At 38.5% G+C, this 7,188-nt stretch overlaps 1 long non-coding RNA gene across 1 annotated transcript in view; it reads right to left on the bottom strand.

The window, feature by feature from the left end:
• LOC119469093 overlaps window positions 1–6,969 on the bottom strand; it is a 104,501-nt gene extending 97,532 nt beyond the window's left edge. The window contains exon 1 of the long non-coding RNA XR_005197913.1: window positions 6,794–6,969. This is a non-coding gene — a long non-coding RNA (uncharacterized LOC119469093). The remainder of the gene's footprint in view (window positions 1–6,793) is intronic.
• Between the last annotated feature and the right edge of the window lie 219 nt (window positions 6,970–7,188).

Here is a 7,188-nt window from a genome sequence, read left to right as displayed (position 1 = left end):
AAAAAAAAAAAAGAAAAAGGGTTTATGGCTTCCAAACCAGTAGGGAGAGTAAAAACAATTTTAAAATCAAAATTCAGTCAAAAAAGAGAAAGAAAGAAGGGAGGAAAGAAAGAGAAAGAAGGAAAGAGGGAGAGAAAGAGGGAAAGAGAAAGAGAAAAGGAAAGGACAACATAGTAAAAGGAGGAAAAAAGTAAAGCCCGAAACTAGACGGTGACAATAAATCCAACTACAAAAGAATTCATACAAAGTATGTGGATCAAAGTCATCGACTTTAAAACAGAATTTTAGACCTACTATTTCATTCAGTAGTAAATTATTTATGTGACATATTTGAAACATACAAGCGCTCTCTCTTCTCCAAAGAAACTAGATTAGATGATAAGAGGCATGAAAGAGAATGAACCTTTGTTTATAACCCTACTATAATGTACACTCTCATTATTTAAATTATGTCTCAGAGTTAGATTTTATTATTTCCATATTACAGATGGGGAATTGGGGTGCAGTGCTTAAAGGCTATACACAGAGTCACACTTTGTAGTAATTTGCAGAGGAAAGGTCTGCAAAGACTTGGCTCTTGCTAACATCAACACACTGCCATGTGACACAAAGCAGCTTTCAGACCTGGAAGGTGGTTCTGAGAAAGTCTTATGAAAATCAAGCAACAGGTAAAAAGAAAAGAGCACTAATCTCTGTTGTTTGTCCCATTAAGTGGTTCTAGATGAATTTTTTTTTTTTTTTTTTTTGGGCAGTGAACATACAGACCACTGAATTCAGAAATCTGTATATTGTAAACTACTTCATTCGTTCTCTACTAAATTCACCTGGTCTGTACAATTTGAAAGGTGGCACATTTTATTCTTTTTGTCTTTCAATTGTTTTTATTTAAAATGTTTTACATAAGGAGTTGAATGTTTTAGTAAGAATGGGCTAGCCATGCAGGCATCTACCTGCTGACGGTGGGAGGGTGAATATAAATATTGTCCAGGGAATTGAGAAGAAAGCAGCTGACATGTTTCTGCAAAGAAGAACCCATCTCCTTCTCTTCACCTCTCTCTCTCCCTAAGAAATGCAGATTAGGTCTAAAGTCCTCGCAGGTTAGCTGTGCTTCTTCTCAAAGTCAAGCCAGAACTTACAGTATTTTTTTAAAAGATAAGGCTAAAAAAATTATAAAGTCAAGCCTACGATGGAGAGGTAGAAACCAAAGGCAAGAGGAAAGAATTGGAACAGAGCTAGAGGTAGTGCATGTCTAAGTCCACAACTTGAAAAGCTTATTTAAAATGCAAGCTGTCAGCTATTTTTTTTTCAATAGCTGACACCTTGCATTTTAAATAAGGCCTGAGTTTTTAGGTACAAATAGTTAAGGTAATACATTTTAATGTGTTTAGGCTTATGCACAGTTTGATCTTGTATATATAGAATTTTAGTCTTTGCCTGTCTCTAGCTAGCTAACTAGCTGCTCCTCTCCCGCTCTGTAGGCGCATGTGCACGCATGTGCCTGAGTAAACACTCAGAGAGAAAAATAAGATGTTTGACATGTTATTCCCCTAATTTCATAAGAATTTCTAAGTAGTAGTTTTAAATAATATTTGTTTTTACTTTCACTTTTTTGTGTTGCTTGAATTTGTTTAAAGGAGAATGCACCTTACTAAATTTTTAAAAAAATAATTCATGCTTATTGTAGAACATTTAGAAAATATTACAAAGTATAAAAGAGCAAAATAGGTATCACTGCCAATTCTATCACTGTTAACATTTTAGTGTGTTTTCAATCAACTCGAATGTTCAGTTTGGACTCCTACTTTTTTTACATAATGTATTTTTTCTGTGTCATTAATTATTCTGAGGCATAAAGAATGGGACCACATTCCAGGAGTCCAGAGAGGAAGGAATGATGGTGATCTGGGCTCTGGCTGTGGGAAGAGAAATGAAAGTAAACGACGAACCTGAGAAATCTTTAGAGATCAGATTGACAGAATGAAGTGACGTACTTGATGTGTATTTTGAAATAACTTTCAACGTATGTGTTTTATTTTCACAAATGTAAAGGTCTCATAAATTATGAGTAAATCATGCACAAAACTGTCATAAATCATGGACAAAGAATGCAAGTTTAACAATGTCTTCATTGGAGATACATGCAAATTTCTTACAAAGTCAGAGTTTTAAATTGTGAATTCATGTGCCAGCATATTTATTTAAAGAGCATAAAGAATAATGTTATGGATATTGTATTTTCTGATTATACTCAGAATTATGAATGTGTATAGTCTATTCTAAAGATCAGATAGAAATGACAGGATCTGAAATGATACAAGAGAAACACTCTTGGCTCTTAACCAGAAACTTTATGGCATCTTTCTGTCTTTACTACATAACAGTGAAGTCTATTTAAAAATCTAAAACTGAAGCAAATTCACCTTTTTATACTCCTTCAATAATTTTGTTTTGAAGGTCTTTGCTACATACTTGAAATATATTTTCAAAGCTCTCTGGCTGATTTGGTGAAGCACATGTGTTTTGTGCCTCACAAAAACACATTTGGATACTATTAAACAGAAAAGATAAAATATTGCATAGGTCTGAAGAATTAATTTTAAAACGTTTCTTTAAGATAAACAGCCTATCAACTACATCTTAAATGTCATTGCTTAGGATGACCAGCTAAGCAGATTTACAGACAACTGCATGGCTAAAAAGGAATTATTTTGACCTCCTTATCATAAACTATTATGTCCAAAGACAGCAGCAGCATCTCCATCTAACCTGCAGTGAGAAATCTGCCCTGTTACCAGTGGAATCTCCACAGGCAACAAGAAAGAGAATATACTTAACATTATGCATAATTCCTCAAAGAATTTTCTCATTTTGAGATTGGCTCAAAAATGATCTGCTAAATAAAATTCTAGCAATCGCAGGTAAGAAAGAAGGAACTGTCAGCATTCCATCCTTCAGGCTGTACTTCGGAGCTGCTGTACAAGTCACAAGCTGTTCTTATCAGAAGTCTGCTTTCTTAGCTTTTCTTTACACATTCCAACCTATTGTCACATGCTTTGAGATTTTTGTGAGGAAATGAGCACTCTAAAATATAATCATTGGTTGCTATTTTATGACTCACCAGGTCTATGGCATTCAAAATTAAATCATGTAGGCATGCTGCGTGTCTGAAAAAGTCTTCCATACCTGGCCAATACTGAACCCAGCCAGCCATGTGGCCCTGGGAATGGCCCCTCTGCCGACTACCATTTGTCTGCAGGATTGATGCAGCCACCCAAAGACCTTCTGAATTCTCAAGGCTCCTTGAAGAATTGCAGGAGAACTCTGCTTCATTGATTACTGAAACTAGAAGATGCAGCAAGCTCTTCCCAGGACAAAGAGCTGGAATAGAAAGGCAACCATGACACTCACTGGCAACACTGTCTCCCCACATGAAGGTCACTGGAGGTCAAGCTCTAGTAAACCCCATCCACTAAGCCTATTTCATGGAGGATTCATTCATTCATTCCATAAATATTTACAGACAGTCTGCTGTGTGCCAAGCAGTACTCCCCATATCAGGACAGAACAGCCAACAAAAAAGGCAAAAACACCTTCGCTCATGGAGCCTACATTTCATGTTTTGAAAGGCTTCTTGGGCCAAAAGAACCCAGAAAGAAGGGCTGCATCCCTTCTCCTGCAGCACCAAATAAGAACTGCTGCAGTCTATAACAGACATGGCCAGGAAAATTAGAGCTCTTGGTTACAAATAAGAACTAACAACAAAAACTTGCAGCAACGGAGATATTCTGTTCCTTCTACAAAGCTGAACTTCTTCAGTCTTCGTCAACATAAAACTGTATTTTTCTTAGAAAAGCAAAGGGGAAATCAGAGAATGAATAATCTGAACCCTTGGAGTGAAGTGTAAGCCATCTGATAAGTTAAGTTTATGCTTCACTGTTCCATTTCTTAAAAGGAGATACCTTGTGCTCATTACCTTAGAGAACAGAAAGACAGAAGGAGAAAACTGTGTCACAGATGCTGGGAAAGCACTTGTATTAGTAACAGAAAACCACAGTAACGTGAGGAGTCACTCTCAGAAAGACTTTAAATCCTCTCTAACTCTCCAGCACATGGGAGGCCTAGGGATCTTTAGAACAAATGGGGAGAAGGATGGATATCTTAGCACCACAACTCTCCCAGAAACACAAGATAGAAGTCTGATGCAGGGGCCCTATCTTTCATCTGTTTCTACTCATTTGTAAGAAAACAATGCTTGCTTTCTTATTTAAAGAACAAACCCTGTATCCACCAATTATTCCTGACATCTGATGAGGGATGGGGGCTACAGACGCAAATTTGAAAGAAGAAATATTTTATTTTACAAACTTGATTTGAATATAAGCCCTAAATTTATGTTGACTATATCCAAGAATAAGATTATGCAACCAAGACATAGCAAAGGGAGGGGGGAGTTTTGAGGTTTTTTCCTAATTACAAAGCCTACTAGGAGACTAATAATGGGGAAACCTTTCTCATGGAGCTGGATTCTGCAAAACCTAGTGATAAGGAAAAAAGAACATAAGAATTGCAGTTTATTTCAATTCTCTTTTTTTTTGTTATTTTCTCTTTCTTAACCTGTAATATATATTATTTTGCTTGCTCTAAAAGCGAGTGCACTAAAAGTGAGCCTTCCCTTTTTTGACAACTGTAGCCCAGATATTTCTGTTAGAAAATTTTTTATATGTATGCAGTTCAATATCTATATAATATTCATTTTTTATAGTCTGTAGATATGAATGGGTGATTAAATTAATTTTATAGATGGCTCACTTGAAACAGCAAAGAGACCACTCCTTAATATATAAGCACAAAAATTAAAATCACTTTGCAATCTTGATCAACTATATCAAATCACAAACAAAGCTGATTAAGAAGCAACACGAACATTCTGTAACTTGATCACAACCCATAATGAGTGTTGCCCAGAGGAAATCCTTTTAGCAATTCACAAGGCACTGTGTGTCTAAGACTGAATTCCTACTTACCCAGAGTGTACAGATTCATTCTTAGGCACAACACATAAAATGCTGGGAAATGCCCAGATTTTTGACTGTGCTGCAGAACTGCAATTGAGCTGTGAGGAAGACAGCCTCAGAGGAGAAATCAGAGAGCACAGCTTTCCCATGGCAAAGGGCTCAAGAAGACCTGAACTCTGCTGTGAAGAACGAAATTGTCCCAGAAAGTCCAGGGCAAGAGCTCTCCCAAATTTTTTACCAGCTCATCCTAAGAATTCACTGGATGCTTTCTGCTGGGTGTCATTAACAGCTGCAAGACACTCCATCTGAGGGCCACAGTCAGGATGCAGTGTTCACAAATTTTTTAATCAAATGAATCAAGAGTAGAGGGTCTGTCCATGAATAATAAAATATAGGGAGGAAATAAGTCACACGGAATGGAATTCTCTCATTGGGTTGAGAATATATACACCCAATACTTCTTTTTTTATTCCTTTGTAGGGAAGAAAGATTTTTTTTTTTCCTCACCCATCACCAGGATTATGGCTAATGCCCCTGTAACAAAGTACAGATTAACAAGAGAAAAGCATACGCATTTATTTAAAACGTTTTCTGTGGCACAGGAGTCTTCATAAGAAAATGGCCCAAAGAAACAGGAAACGTGTGTATCGTAGGCTTAGTTAGGTTTGATGAACAGTGGCCGCCATGGCGTAGTAGAATTGGACAGAGTGGGTATGCTCTCATGGAGATAAACTGGGGGAACTCAGCAAGGCCTGTGTCTTCAGAGATAAGGATGCTTCTTTCTTAAGCCTCTGATGAGGGCTTATGACCTCCTCCCAAGAGTGGGGAGTGGGCAGATAGTGACCTTCCTGCTCCTGCTTTTCCTCAAATGCTACATGGGTTATCTCAGCTGATGCCCTTCCCGGGAGACAAAGCCATCTTTGAGTATTTCAGGATTCTAAAATCAACTCCATTCTTTGGATTTACCAAAAGCAGCAGCCTGAAGTTGATGATATCAATGTACAAAATGGAATAATTCCTTCACATGACACCTCTGGTTTCAATAGTAACAGTTTTGCCCTTCTCCCACATTCACTACCTTCTTGGTGTCCAGAGACCTGAAAGGTACTTTCTGGCCCAGGTGTAATGTTCCCCTTTCTGGGTGGCTTTGAGGCTAGTGGCCTGAGTTGAGACAGTCCCACATCTGAGTTTAGTCCAGCCTCAAGGCCTGAGCCAGCACCCTCTTTAACTTTCATTTTAGCAATTATAGATAACAATAACCAAGGGACGGAATATTTTGCTTTTTTCTTGTTAGTCTGCATTTCCTTATGCCTCCAGTGAAGCAATTCCTGGGGAGTTGGATCTATCTCTAGACTCTGCTAAGAACTTTAACCTTTAGTAACTGATCTCAACATAGCTGCAGCTTCATACTACGGGCGACCACGAGGCCACCTGGGAATCGAAGATTCTTTATCCCCCCACCCTTTAATCCTTTCTCTTTTCAAACCATTGGCTTCCGTGAGTCAGGGCTGTTCAAGCAAATCCCACTTCACTGACGACAATAATTTAGGGAAAACTTTCTCGAACCTTGTTTGTTTATTTCTTTTCCCTCTGCTCTCACACCACAAAAATCGTGGAGACAGAAGAAGACTTCTATGACCAAATGTATGGGGGTATTTTCCCCATGCATCAAGCAGCAGACACAAGTTAGGTGTCCTCTAATTCAGCTCTGACACTGCTCACCCGGAGATAGCGTCAGGTCCCATAGGTTAGGGGCTCAGTCCCAAGATTTTCCTCACCTTTCCAGATGCTAGTTGCAAGTCAGGGCCTCCAGAACTTCTGACCAGCTTCAAGTTGGAGTTCCCACGATGCCCTCATTGAATCTGATTAATTTCCTGGTGCAGCTCACAGAACTCAGAGAAGCACGTCTACCAGCTATTATAAAAGATGCTACAAAAGATACAGATGAAGAGACACATAAGCCAAGGGATGGAGGAAGTGGTGTGGTGCTTCCTTGCGTCCCTAGATGCCACCTCCTCTAGGAACCGCCATGTGTTCAGCTATCTGGAAGCTTTGGTGCCATTTTCCAAATGCCACGGGCTCACTTTGTGTCTGTGTTACATTTTGGCAATTCTAGGATTATTTCAAAATCTATTACTATATTTGTTATAGTGCTCTGTGATCAGTGACCCTT

This window comes from Cebus imitator, unplaced genomic scaffold (assembly GCF_001604975.1).
Source record: "Cebus imitator isolate Cc_AM_T3 unplaced genomic scaffold, Cebus_imitator-1.0 Scaffold571, whole genome shotgun sequence".
Taxonomy (NCBI): Eukaryota; Metazoa; Chordata; class Mammalia; order Primates; family Cebidae; genus Cebus; species Cebus imitator.
This window is presented reverse-complemented; position numbering and strand designations above follow the sequence as displayed.